The sequence below is a fragment of the Mustelus asterias genome, chromosome 16, assembly GCF_964213995.1.
Source record: "Mustelus asterias chromosome 16, sMusAst1.hap1.1, whole genome shotgun sequence".
Classification (NCBI taxonomy): domain Eukaryota; kingdom Metazoa; phylum Chordata; class Chondrichthyes; order Carcharhiniformes; family Triakidae; genus Mustelus; species Mustelus asterias.
Genome location: NC_135816.1, coordinates 20504376 through 20518975, shown reverse-complemented (window position 1 = coordinate 20518975; position 14600 = coordinate 20504376). Strand labels below are relative to the sequence as shown.

The 14600-nt window shown below is 42.5% G+C and overlaps 1 protein-coding gene across 1 annotated transcript in view; it reads right to left on the bottom strand.

The window, feature by feature from the left end:
* LOC144505046 (teneurin-2-like) overlaps positions 1–14236 on the bottom strand; it is a 2673959-nt gene extending 2659723 nt beyond the window's left edge. The window contains exon 1 of the mRNA XM_078230751.1: positions 13960–14236. The gene's annotated coding sequence lies outside the window, so the exon portion shown is untranslated. The remainder of the gene's footprint in view (positions 1–13959) is intronic.
* Positions 14237–14600: the final 364 nt, after the last annotated feature.

Below are 14600 nucleotides of genomic sequence, written 5' to 3'. Positions count from 1 at the left end.
TTCACCCAAAGAGTGGTGAGCCTGTGGAATTCATTACCACAGGAAGTGGTTGATGCCAAAACATTGAATGTATTTACCACCACCGTAGTGGGTTGGATCTCAAACAATGACGAGACAGAGTACAGGAATGAGATAGAGAATCTGGTGAACTGGTGCGGCAACAATAATCTCTCCTGCAATGTCAACAAAACAAAGGAAATTGTCATCGACTTCAGGAAGCATAAAGGGGGACATGCTCCTGTCTACATCAATGGGGACGAAGTAGAAAGGGTCGAGAGCTTCAAGCTTTTAGGTGTCCAGATCACCAACAACCTGTCCTGGTCCCCCCATGCCGACACTATAGTTAAGAAAACCCACCAATGCCTCTACTTTCTCAGAAGTCTAAGGAAATTTGGCATGTCAGCTACGGTCCCACCAACTTTTACAGATGCACCATAGAAAGCATTCTTTCTGGTTGTATCACAGCTTGGTATGGCTCCTGCTCTGCCCAAAACCGCAAGGAACTACAAAAGGTCGTGAATGTAGCCCAATCCATCATGCAAACCAGCCTCCCATCCATTGACTCTGTCTACATTTCCTACTGCCTTGGCAAAGCAACCAGCATAATTAAGGACCCCATGCACCCCGGACATTTTCTCTTCCACCTTCTTCCTTTGGGAAAAAGATACAGAAGTCTGAGGTCACATACCAACCGACTCAAGAACAGCTTCTTCCCTGATGCTGTCAGACTTTTGAATGGACTTACCTTGCATTAAGTTGATCTTTCTCTACACACTAGCTATGACTGTAGCACTACATTCAGCACTCTCTCGTTTCCTTCTCTATGAACGGTATATTTTGTCTGTATGGCACGCATTATTGTCACTGTATGTTAATACATGTGACAATAATAAATCAAATCAAATCAAAATCAAGAGGTGGCTAGATATAGCACTTGGGGTGAATAGGATCAAAGGTTATGGGGAGAAAGCAGAATTATGCTATTGAGTTGGACGATCAGCCATGATCGTAATGAATGGCAGAGTAGGCTTGAAGGGCCAAATGGCCTCCTCCTGCTTCTATCTTCTACGCTTCTATGTTTCTATAGCTTGTGCTGAACCAGAATAGCACAAGGAGATGATATTGAAGACCAAGGAAGGCGGGAATTTTAAAAAATAAAAATACTATTAAAGCAGAATTTTTCATGTCTACAAGCTAGTTGACCAGTGTTGCATCTAAGGCACTGGTAACAGGAGCACAAAATCGCACCAGTGGTTCCTGTTAAGCTAATGTTTCGAAGAACAGCAGAGTTCTCCACAGTGTCCTGACCAATATTTATCCCTCAATCAACAACACATGATAACTCAATGTTAAACTGCTGTTTGTAGGACATTGAAGCGTGCAAATTGGCTGTTATGTTTCCTACATTACATTTGTGATAACAATTCAAAAATACTCAAGTTTGTTTCCATTTTAAGAGGTGACACGGTGGCACAGTGGTTAGCACTGCTGCCTCACAGCTCCAGAGACTTGGGTTCGATTCCTGGCTTGGGTCACTGTCTGTGTGGAGTTTGGACGTTCTCCCCGTATCTGCGTGGGTTTCCTCTGCGTGCTCCGACTTCCTCTCACAGTCCAAAGATGTGCCTGTTAGGTGCACTGGCTATGCTAAATTGCCCCTTCGTGTCCCGGGATGCGTGGGTTAGAGGGATTAGCAGGGTAAATATATGGGGTTACGGGGATAGGGCCTAGGTGGGATTGTTGTCAGTGCAAACTTGATGGGCTGAATGGCCTCCTTCTGCACTGTAGGGTTTCTATGATTTCATGGGATGTGGGCATTGCAGGCAAGGGCAGCATTTGTTGCCTATCGCTCCATCCAAAATTGCCCTGAAACTGAGTAGCTTGCTAGGCCATTTCAGAGGGTGGTTGAGAGTCAATCACATTGCTGTGGGTCTGGAGTCACATGTAGGTCACACTGGGTAAGGATGGCAGATTTCCTTCACTAAAGGACATTATAGTGAACCAGATGGGTATTTATGACAATTGACGATAGTTGTCATGGTCACCAAGTTTAAAAGTTAATTTATTAGTGTCACAAGTAGGCTTACATTAACACCGCAATGAAGTCACTGTGAAAATCTCCGTGTTGTTACACTCCGGCGCCTGTTCAGGTACACTGAGGGAGAATTTAGCATGGCCAATGCACCTAACCAGCACGTCTTTCAAACTGTGGGAGGAAACCTGAGCACCGGAGGAAAACCACACATTCACAAGGAGAACATGCAGGCTCCACGCAGACAGTGACCCAAGCCGGGAATCTAACCCGGGTCCCTGGCACTGTGAGGCAGCAGTGCTAACCACTGTGCCACCCCAGTACTAAAACAAACTTCAATTCCAGATTTTATTAATTGAATTCAAATTGCACTAGCTACTGTGATGGGATTCAAACCTGTGTCCCCCAAGCATCAGCCTGGGCCTTTGGGTTCATATAGTCTGCTGACATGACCACTACTTAATCATCTCTCCTGAGAGTGCTTTGGGACATCTTCAGGTTGTGAGAAATGCCATATAAATGAAATTCCTCCTTTCTTTTTCGTTATATCTTTCATCAACATTTTTTAAAAACGTCTCCACTTTTACCTTTACGTTCTGCCGTGCTATTTCATACCACACAACTGAAGGAGAAATACAGGCACATAGGTCGGAATTTTACCAACATGCCCGCCCCAGTTCCGGGGGTGGGCGAGGCTCGGAGCACGGCATTCTCCGTTGGCCTCGGACGGGATCGGATGAACCTCGGGCAGACGTGGCAGTAAAAGTTCGCCCATAAGCTTACCCTTTTTACCCCTGCGGGATGAAAATATGTTATCGATAAATAATAACCCAACCGTGATATCTCGTGCTACCACAAACAATATGCGGAATTTTACCGGCCCGAGGTTCATACGATCCCACCCAAGGCCAACAGAGAATGTCGTTTTCCAAGCCTTGGCCAGCCCTGGAATCGGGGCGGACATGCCGGTAAAATTCCAGCCAATGTGTTCAGTGTAACATGAGTATAACACTTCAATGTAAATTATATCAGACACATTCTAAATTACTGACTTCTGACATCACATTTACGGAATACAATTTTTAAGGCTGTATTGCATTTTAGTTCCTCAGATCTATAATTTTAATTGACTGGGAGTTAGGCCAAACTTTCAATAAAGATGCCAATTAAAAATAATGTACAGATAATATATTTGAATCTTAGTACAAATACCATTGGTGTTCATTGAGTTTTTTATTATAAGATAGAAATTTGGAGTTGCAAGCCTTGCAAGAAATATACAGTAAAGGGATTAATCAGAATCAGGATCAGGATGAAACAACAAATGTTAGATGTGGTTTCTTTATCAATAAAACAAGTTGCAAAGACGCTCGTTCACCAGTTTAGGGAAAACACAACTCGTTTATTTTCAGGTTAAAACTCTAGAGAAGCTTGCAGCCTCGTGGCTGCCATCAGCACCCGAGGTGACTCTGACGGCAGAAGCCTGCACTTACCACTTTTGGGGCCACTGCTCACTGCAGGTTCCCCTCCTAATGGTGAATGGCACCATTATGCGCGCTTGTGCACCTTTTTTAGTGCTTTCCATTGCCTGCGCTATCTCCATGCTCGTTTTCAAATTTATATCAATCTCTGCAAGTAATCTCCATTGAATCACCTCACTATTCACCCCACAGACTCATCTGTCCCATAACATATCATCCAAGGTGGGTCCAAAATCACAATACTCAGATATCTGTCTCTATTTACTGATTTAAGTTGCATTTATTTTGCCTGTGGCTCTTCGTCTTGAATTAAACTTGAATCTCTGGAGTATGACTGATGGTTTTAGCCTGGAAATGTGACTTCATCAGTTCCACAAGCTCATTGAATGATTTGGAGTCGGACGCAAATGGGATTGTGAGACTGCGAATCACTAAGTTTGGGTTCCACACGCACTCAGGATAATTGCCTTGCACTTCACCTCTTCCCCTATTTCATTCACTTGGAAGTAATATCCAAGGCGCTCTACCTATTGTGTCCAGTCCTCCACAGAGCAATCAAATGGAACTATCCATCCAAAGAGGTGCATCTTGGTGAGTACTCTTTTCTTTTCTCAACTTCAACATAAACTACTCATCGTGTGAGAATAGCTTTTCTTTTATCTTTGTTGCCAATTGTAAAGCTGCTCATTCACCAGTTTAGGGAAAACATAACTTGTTTATTTACAGGTTAAAACTATACAGAAGCTTGCAGCCTCTGCAATCAATTCCTGAAATGACTCTTGAGCATCGAAGCCTTATTTACCAGGGTGAAGCCCCACCTTGCTCCCCAATTCATTCCCGAGGTCGTGACCCTTATTGTGCAGATTGATCCTTAAAGAGACAATCACCACAGAACCATAAACAGAAAGCAAAATACAAATGAAATATTTACCATTTGTTGGTCTTAATAAAGTGCTTCAGTTTGTGGCAACCAGGGAGTTCCATCTGAAATTGGGGTTAAAAAGGTGATACTAGGATTGTTGTGGGAAAGGTGGGCTGACTATCCAAATCTCCATTCCACAAGTGATTATGGAGATAGCATTCATGTCTTGTTGCTCGAGTTCAATGTGCTGCATGACACAGGGCACAATTAACTTGATTCCACAGTTTATTTGATTGGAGGAAATGAGATTTGAAGACTCAACTTTGGGAAGTTATACATGTCTCCAACCAGGATTCTGCAAGTTCAGAGAGAAAATAAATTCTACAGGATTAATAAGAGAAGGTATGCCATGAGTCTTTTTAAATGTGCAATGATTAAGTGGGATGACTGTACAGCGTTCTCTTAATTAAGTACTTGCTGCACCTTTTGCACTGCATTTGGTCTATTAGAAAGAGGATATATAGTGCAAAATGAAAAAGACGTTGGTACAAATTTAAAATTAATCGATGAAAAATAGTTATTTGTTTTCTCCAACTGATCAACTGACAAGCAAATGATGAAGAGGAAACATCATCTTAGCATATACCTGTTTTATTTTTAAGTTTAAGTTTATTTATTAGTGTCACAAGTAGGCTTACATTAACACAGCAATAAAGTTACTGTGAAAATCCCCTAGTCGCCACACTCCAGCACCTGTTTGGGTACACTGAGGAAGAATTTAGCGTGGCCAATGCACCTAATCAGCACATGGAAGGAAACCTGAGCACCTGGAGGAAATCCACACAGACACGGGGAGAACACGCAGACTCCACACAGAGAGTGACCAAGCTGGGAATTGAACCTGGACCCGTGGCGCTGTGAGGTAGCAGTGCTAACCACTGTGCCACCGTGCTGCCCCATGTTGAAACCATTTGTTCCCAAATCCACGCTGGCGATTCATTTCTCTACCGTTTATGCTATGGGCATATATATTTTTAATCCAGAAGGTAAAAAAATAAATGTTATTATTTTGAACAATGGAAAGATAACACACAAACCAACATCTGCACTTAGCAACACTAATAAATTAAATGTGACTTTTTTTGAATGGTTTAGCAACATTGAGCTGGGTGAATGTGGCAAGATTGAATGGTGGGTGACTATCAGCTTCTGTTAAACCACCGAGAAGAATAGCATTATGCTGTATCAATAAAATGAACCGAACTCAATTACAGGATCTTATTTTTAAATAAAAACTGCTATGAATAATTATGTGCAGCAACTTTAATTTTCATTCCAAGCATTTATAAATATTGATGGAGCCGGTGGAGCTCTGACCCAGCAGAGTTGCTGAATTCAAAGCTGAGAAGAAACTGGCTTCAAATCAATGGAGAATCGTGCTGGAATTGTGTTGAGTTGTGTTACTGCACGCTAACTATAAATAATGCTCTGTTTTCATGGGTACTAATGCAATGCTTACTGTAATTACTGCAAACCTGAATCTTCTGCATGCAATTCAACTCCGTTCTCACAAATTAGCATATAATTACTAAAACACCAATTAAGCTATTTATTAAGGTGCAGTGCTGCCTAAAATAACCAGACAGCTATGAACAGGGTGTTTCAATTTCACTGGAAGTTGCAGCTGAAGCAGTTTCAAATACCACTTCCAGGCATTCAATATTTTACTATGTTTATGAATTGACAAAAGCAATCATGTTTTATGTGGGGAAGATAGAGAAAAAGAGGAGTTTCTAAAAAGAGGAAAGATGATCCTCCTATTATTTACAGGTCATAAACCAATTGTTCGATCTTGATGCACAAGGAGATGGTCCTATCTCAACAGAAATGCTCACACTTGCATCTGTTGCACAGTAACCACTGACCTGCATTTACTCTTACAGTCAGATGAACTGTGGTTGTGAACGTAATTCCAGCTCTGTATTTTTATTCTGCAGCCAACGATGGATGATCTACTCTCTTCCACCTTCTTCCGCCGGGGAAAAAGAGACAAAAGTCTAAGATCACGTGCCAACCAACTCAAGAGCAGCTTCTTCCCTGCTGCCATCGGAATTTTGAATGGACCTACCATATATTAAGCTGATCTTCCATATATTAAGCCGACCCTAGCTATGACTGTAACACTACATTCTCCACTCTCTCCTTTTCTTCTCCCCTATGTACTCTATGAATGGTATGCTTTGTCTGTATAGTGCACAAGAAGTAATATTTTTCACTGTATACCAATACATGTGACAATAATAACCCAAAAAGAATCATGCTGACTTTTTGAGGCCAACTGTATCTAAGAGTTCACAGATGTTCACATCGTGCAGGCGTCCATATGTATCCATTTCTAATCGGTCATGAAGCAACAGTTGACCCCAGCGGGTGACCCTGTGAGATGTGGAATTGAAGCACTTACTTCATCAACTTCCAGCCCGTGCCACCTGCCAAGTGGATTTCAGACGAATGGGGCCAGAGCTCCTGCTGAAAATAGGATGTGAGCCTTGTAAAGTATCTACTGATCAGAGTAAAGTGACAACGATGGCCTCCGATCCAATCAACAATTTCAGGCTCAGGAAATTAGGAGGCCATTACTGTGCTGTGGGAAATGACCCTCAGCTGCAGTCAGGGAGAACTGCTCGCTGGCTCGCCACAAGCTCTTATTGCAGGTAAATATGCATCTTGAGCCTGAAAGGCAACCATTTATAATACCAGTAAGTTCAGCTGTTGCTCTAAAGTGTTGCCTTTTCCCACTTCACTTCCAAAGTTTCTAGCTCTCCTCCTTTAAAGTGCTGCAATGAGCTCTCTGAACATAGCCATCCCACCCAATTTGTCCCGGCAAATTGATAAACTGCTGACTGGGGATAACCATTGGTGCTGGCAGTCTACCAACCACATTATAATGAAGATCATGGATCAAAATGCTTCAGACTCCTCATTGTTTTCTAATCCTCTGAAGAAAAGACAACTATATATTAACAGTGAAAGGAAATGAATACGCAAGTAGTGTCCACCTCACAGAATTGCATTAAGGGGGAGTCGATGGCCTAGTGGTATTATCGCTAGACTATTAATCCAGAAACTCAGCTAGTGTTCTAGGGACCTGGGTTCAAATCCCACCACAGCAGATGGTGGAATTTGAATTCAATAAAATAAATCTGGAATTAAGAATCTACTGATGACCATGAAATCGTTGTCGATTGTCAGAAAAACCCATCTAGTTCACTAATGTCCTTTAGGGAAGGAAATCTACCGTCCTTACCTGGTCTGGTCTACATGACTCCAGAGCCACAGCAATGTGGTTGACTCTCAACTGCCCTCTGAAATGGCCCAGCAAGCCACTCAGTTCAAGGGCAACTAGGGATGAGCAATAAATGCTGGCCAGACAACGATGCCCATGTCCCACAAATTAATAAAATCTACAGGTATCTGCCAGCTCCCTTAAGTCACCACAAAATATTGAGTTAAGCAACTGTGTTACAATTATGATTGCCCTGAGAATCTACACCTAAAAACCTCCTACTCCCAGTCCACTGGTCGACATGGACAAGTTGGGCCAAAGGGCCTATATCTGTGCTGTACACCTCTATGACTCTATGACACTGCTGCAACTCCATAAGAGTATAGATAGCTTGGGTCAGCACTCTTGATTACTTTATTGGCCGTTGATATGACCTGAATGTTTGGAACTCACCAGAGATCCTTTTCTCTGCTTCAGGTATTCAAAGCCTTCTTTAAGCTCTTCTCATGAACCCTGAACTCATTACGTTTTTGCACAAAAATACTGCATTGGAGGACAGCGGATTTCCCTCACAATTAACAGAAAATAAGTCGTCCAAACCAAGACAATATTTAAATCCCAATTCAAAAGGCAGAGAAAGAGCAATTGCGCGTCAGTCAATTCTTCAAGAATACAGACCACAGCTGAAGTAGCTTTGCGTTTATTCAATCAACAAATAAGTATACTCCTGTCAAAACTACTTAAATGCAACTCTGAAGCCCAGTAATGGGAGGGAACTTATTTGTATACAAATCTTTCCACAAACTTGCCCAAATTCCCAAATCAAATTACTCCAACTGCAATACAATTTCATTAATTTGTAAGCAAGTTGTCTCGATGAAAATTCTATTTGAATGCAACAAAATAATTTTCCCTGTATATCTCTTCTCTCCCTCATGCATCCGTATTCCAATCCAATTGGTATGGACACTTGGTCCAAGATTTTATCTCGTGTGTTTGATCTTTCCCTTGTTAACAATAGCACCATGATCAAAGGCCTTTCTCTTCTGCATCTTATAACTTACATTATTTATTATGTGCCACCTTATTCCATGTGGTTTGGCCTAACTGTTTCATTGGAAGTGATTGGAAAGTGCTCATTAATTGATGCTAAGGAGTCAACATTTGTAGATAGCTGTGTGGGATAAATTATCACTGCTAATAAACAACTAAACTGAACGATTTTCCTGAATTCAACCTTTTGTGGTAACCTGATCCATATCCCCAATTGGGGGTCAGAGTGAACTCACTGACTTGCCTCGACTATTGTTATCGGTGTAAACTTACAAAATTGCAGCCTTGGAACAACTCCATGCGGTTTGTTGTCTGCTTTGCGTGAGGAATAATTAGAAAGCAATCCAATTTAAACAATCACTAGATCAGCAGCCATTAATTTGGCAATCTTCAATACAAATTGCCTTTTCCACACAGTATTTTGTTTAATAAATGCACAGACTCATGCTCCACAAAGTACATTAGACATGAAACCATTTCACTGAAACCATTCCACTGGGCAACTCCAGTAGATGCATGGAAGACGCTCAAAAACGTAATCACTCCTTCAGTCAGCTGTAAAGGTTTTTCAACTGGAAACTAGAACATAAGCAAACCTTTTTGTAGTTCTGAGTGAAACAAGTAGGGGATATGGCACTGTCATGATTATGTTACTGAACTCAAACTCAAGAACTAATAATCGAGAGAACATCATTTCAAATCCTACTACGGCAGTTTGCGAATTGCACAGTATTTGCAGCACAGAAACAGACCATTCCACTCAATGGCCACATGTATTTACGCTCCACATTAAATTCTTCCCACCCTTCTTAATCTAACTCTACCAACATTTCCTTCGAGTACATTTTGCTTTTTTTGTTTACCCAGCTTCCCTTCAAATGTTTTCATGTTAGTTATCTCAACTTCTCCTCGTGATAGTGAGTTCCGCATTCTAACTCGTCTCTGGGTAAAGAAGTTACTCCAGAATTCCTGAATAAATTTATTGGTGACCAACTCATAATTATGGCTGGTAGTTCTGGTCTCCTCTGCGAGTGAAAACAACTCCATGCAAACCCTGTTAAACACAAATTACAATAATGGATGTCATTGGGCTGAAGATTCTTTTCCCATTACATAATTGGCGCTTAGTTTTTTTCCCTAAAAGTGGCAAACAAGTGGCCAAGGTGATTAAGAAGGTATATAGCATGCTTGCCTTCATCAGCCAGGGCACTGAGTACAAGAGTTGGGAAACCATGTTGCTACATAAAACCTTGGTTAGGATGCATTTGGAGTATAGCATGCAGTTCTGGTCGCCACACTACCAGAAGGATGTGGAAACTTTGGAGAGAGCGCAAAGAGGATTCACCAGGATGTTGCCTGGTCTCGAGGGTGTTGGCTATGAGGAGAGGTTGAATAAACTAGGACTGTTTTCACTGGAAAGACGGAGGCTGAGGGGAGACCTGATAGAGGTCTACAAAATTGTGAGAGGCATCAACAAGGTGGACAGGGGCGGCCTGGTAGCATAGTGGTTAGCGCTGCTGCTTCACAGCGCCAGGAACCCGTCGATTCCCAACATGGGTCACTGTCTGTGTGGAGTTTGCACGTTCTCCCCCTATCTGCGTGGGTTTCCTTCGGGCGCTTCGGTTTCCTCCCACATTCTGAAAGACATGCTGGTTAAGTGCATTGACCCGAACAGGTGCCGGACTGTGGCAACTAGGGGAATTTCACAGTAACTTTATTGGAGTATTAATGTAATCCTTACTTGTGACTAATAAATTAACTTTAACTTTGGACAGTTTAAGGGAGATGTGCGGGCGACGTTTTTCATGCAGAGAGTGGGAGGTGCCTGGAACATGCTGCCAGAGGCGATGGTGGAAGCAGGCACATTAGCAACACTTAAGAGGCATCTGGATGGGTCCATGAACAAAGAACAAACAAAGAGAACAGGGAGGGTATAGAGGGTATAGACCGAGTAAGGGCAGAAGGTTATTTTTTAGTTTAGTTCGGGCATCATGATCGGCACAGACTTGGAGGGCTGAAGGGCCTGTTCTTGTGCTGTACTTTTCTTTTTTCTTTGTTCTGAAACAACTTGTTTAAGGTTTTTTTCATATTGTGTCCTGATGCCATAACATGTGAAACATATTTTGCATGAGTGCTCTGTGCAATACAGCAGCAGGATGTGAGTTCAGCATTGATCCTCCATAGCCTGATACACCATAGGAAGGTGCCAGGCAAAGGGTAACTTCTACACTAGGATTGCTGTACGGTCAGAAGTGCTGTCTTGCACTGAAGGCATTAAAATGAGGCCTCGTCTGTGTTCACGGTGGACGTATAAAGTTTCATGGCACTAATGAAAGAAGAGCAAGTGCCAGGTTGGCCTGCCCAATATTTATTCCTCAACCATCACTGCAATAGATAACCTGGTCATTATGTAACTGGTATTGGTGGGACAAAAACAGAAAATGCTGGAAAATCTCAACAGGTCTGACAGCATCTGTGGAGAGAGAAGAGAGCTAATGTTTCGAGTCTGGGTGACCCTTTGTCAGAGCCATCTATTGGTGGGACTTTGCTATGCATGAACTGCTCCTGTGCTTCCTTACTTTACAACCGTGACAGCACTTAAAAAACAAAATCTTTAGAGAAGAAATTTTCTAATTAGGATAAAGATTGGCAAATAACAGATACAATTCTGCTGTGCCAGACTGGCAGGTCCAGGTTCATTCCACTGCCATATTTTGTTAATGACTGTATGCTGACGACTTATCCATTTCTGCATTTTTCATCTATTCTTTACAGATAAAATTAGCCCAGGACTTGTGGATGAGAGATAAAAAAATGCAGTGTGGGGACAATTGCTCACACTCTGTTCAATGGCTATTTGAACTGTTAAATCTGAATCCCTGCGGGTTGCCTGAAGTCATGAAAGTTTCTATGCAAATAAAAGTTTGTTTCCTTCTTTATGGAAAAACGGAAAAATGGAGAAATAAAGTAGACATGCTGGAATTTAATAGTTAACACTCCATCCAGATGATGATGCAGAACCACTGTCGCAATCCCTCAGTACTACACTAGTCTGTCAATCTTGATTAGGATCCAAAACCATGCTGCTATATGAGGCACATTTCATAGAATCACAGAATCCTTACGGTGCAGAAGAAGGCCATTTGGTCCATCGAGCCTATACCGACAACAATCCCACCCAGGCCTTATCCCTGTAACCCCACGTATTTACCCTGGTACTAAGGGTCAATTCAGCATGGCCAATCAACACGCACATCTTTGGACTGTGGGAGGAAACTGGAACACCTGGAGGAAACCCACGTAGACACGGTGAGAAAGTGCAAACTCCACACAGACAAGTCACCCAAGGCCAGAGTTGAACCCAGGTCCTGGTGCTATAAGGCAGCAGTGCTAATCATTGTGCCCTTAAGTTTGTCAGCTTGGTCAAGAGTGTGTCACCCTGACTGGTATGCATGGATTTACATGCTGATGATGGGTCCATGATGAATTTACAGAGATTGTGCCCCAGATTCCTCCCATCCACCCAGCTGAAGATGGTTGGTCCGAGAAATACCACATTCAGAAAGAAATTCTCGACCAGCCAGTATGGATGCAAAATCTATTTGCTTGCTCAAAAGCCATTGTGTAATCAGTCAGAATGTTCACAATATGAACTTTTTATTCCACATATGCGCAGAATGCAATTGTCCCCACATCTCTCACCTACAAGTCTGAGGCCAATTTTATGTGGAATGAATAAATGAAAAATGCATAAATGGATAAGTTTTCAGCATTCGGTCATTAACACAATGGCAGTGGAATCTATCTGGACCCGCCAGTTTGACACAGTCGGATTCTATATATTAATTGCCAAGTGTTATCCTAATTGGACGATTATTTCTTTGCAAGCATCGGAGTGCTACGATTAAAGATGATAAAAATTAATGTACAAGTGCAGTTAAGAACAGTTTATACGTTTTACACCGACAAAACTCAAAGCAAAGTGGTTTAAAACGCTGCAAAGCTCAGAAAAGTACAAGTAATCATCCGCTGGGCCGATTTTGTTTTAAATGTTTAGCACAAACCATATAAAGAATTAAATAAATATGTAACTACGGCAAAGTTGGAACACACTTGCACACCTTACAGGGCACAGAAGGAAGGCTTTTCTACCTATCTGAAATGCTGGATGAATGAATACTGGCCACTGCTTCAGCAAAACAGATTGTCCAAATCAGGTACTAGTCATGTGTCATGAACAATATGCGACTTACCCCCTTTTTTTGAAATTGTCCATGAGTAAAACGCAACAATGAGTCTCACAGCAGCCGACGAGAGAGGGTCGTTCATTTTACCTGGTGTGTCTAATCCACAGTATGACAATTGCCACGAACGCGGGACGATTCGTGTGGTCGAGTGGATGACCAGTTTTCATTCAGTGTGTGCTTGGCACACACACACACACACACAGGGTACACAGACAGACAGTACTCACCTTTTAGCTCAATGCGAACCGCCTCGCTAGAAATCAATCCTGTAAAACTCAGTGATGCAAGCACAGGATAATATAACTGGGGAGGCGAACACTGGGCAGGACACAGGTCTGCTGGAGATTTTGTTTTGGGAGCATGGAAGATTTGCAATGCAAAGAACTCTTTAAAAAAATTAAGTGCTGGCAGGAGTTAGTAAACCACCGAGGGGTTTCAACTGAGACCAAATACTTCATTCTGCAACTACGAGGGTCTCTGGCTATACTGTCACCAAACAATTAGAGATATATATATATATATATAAGCACTGAGACACAAAGCCGTTGTGATGAAGCGCCCGGGCCAGTCAATACACTAACTATAGAAATTAAAGCCGGTTCTTGATTAACTGAGGTTCTGCCATGTGAGGTCGATATTAACAGGAAAAGATTGCAATGTGATTTGACAGCTCCTTATGCCAGCAACCCATTTAGTGGTCCACTTTGCACCCATCATGTTCTTTGCCTGTGCTGCAACTGGAGTAACATCTCTCCATATCAGGTCTGTGATGAGAAGTGCAACACACACACACACATACAACTTGAAACAATTACAACAACAGGAGGAAACGTCGAGACAGCGAACGTGAACTTAGCTTATCTCTGCGTTTAAGTACGGCTGAACTATTGGTGATACGTAGCGGGGATTGCAAAGCCGTACCTGTGCCCATAGCAACTACATATGTACGATCAACAACTTAAAATAGTCAAACTAGTGGCATTCCACAGCACGACACCTACCTCACTGCAGTTTCAGTTCTCAATCTGCAATCGCTGTAAATACTGGGGAAGCTTCAGGATATGAGGCTACTGTCTGCACTTCTTTAAAGGTTTTGCCTTGCCGAAGAAGTGGTGTTTTCTTTTTTTTTTAAAAATTGAAAAGGAAAAGAAAGACTCATCTTGTTCTTCTCCGAAGCAAAACAGCTACTGCCATAGAGGGCTGCCTCTCCTGCTGTCAGTGACTGCCTCCACTGCCTGGTGCCTAGTGGAGAGAGAAAATAAAACCCCGAGTTGCACTCCAATGTGAACACAGGAGCAAGCTCTTGCCTCTGATATAGTGTTACTGCACAGGGATTCTGCAGGCATCGGGGAGGACAGTGTGACAGACAGCTGGGCTGCGCCCTCCTGCCGAGGGGACAGGATGTGATGTGAATGCAGACAAATGAGAAGCAGCCCTGAACAGCAGTATCGCATCCCTCATTCAAACTGGTAACAGCTCCAGCTCCCTCGGATTCACTTTCAGCCCAATCAGCGGACACTGTCAAGAGAGCAGTGGGCACCATGAAACTGCGAGTAAATGGTTCACTCTCACTGCTTCCCTTGGCTTTCAATGTCCTCAATGTCCACCTTTCCTTAAAAAAATACTGTCAAACATTCTGAGG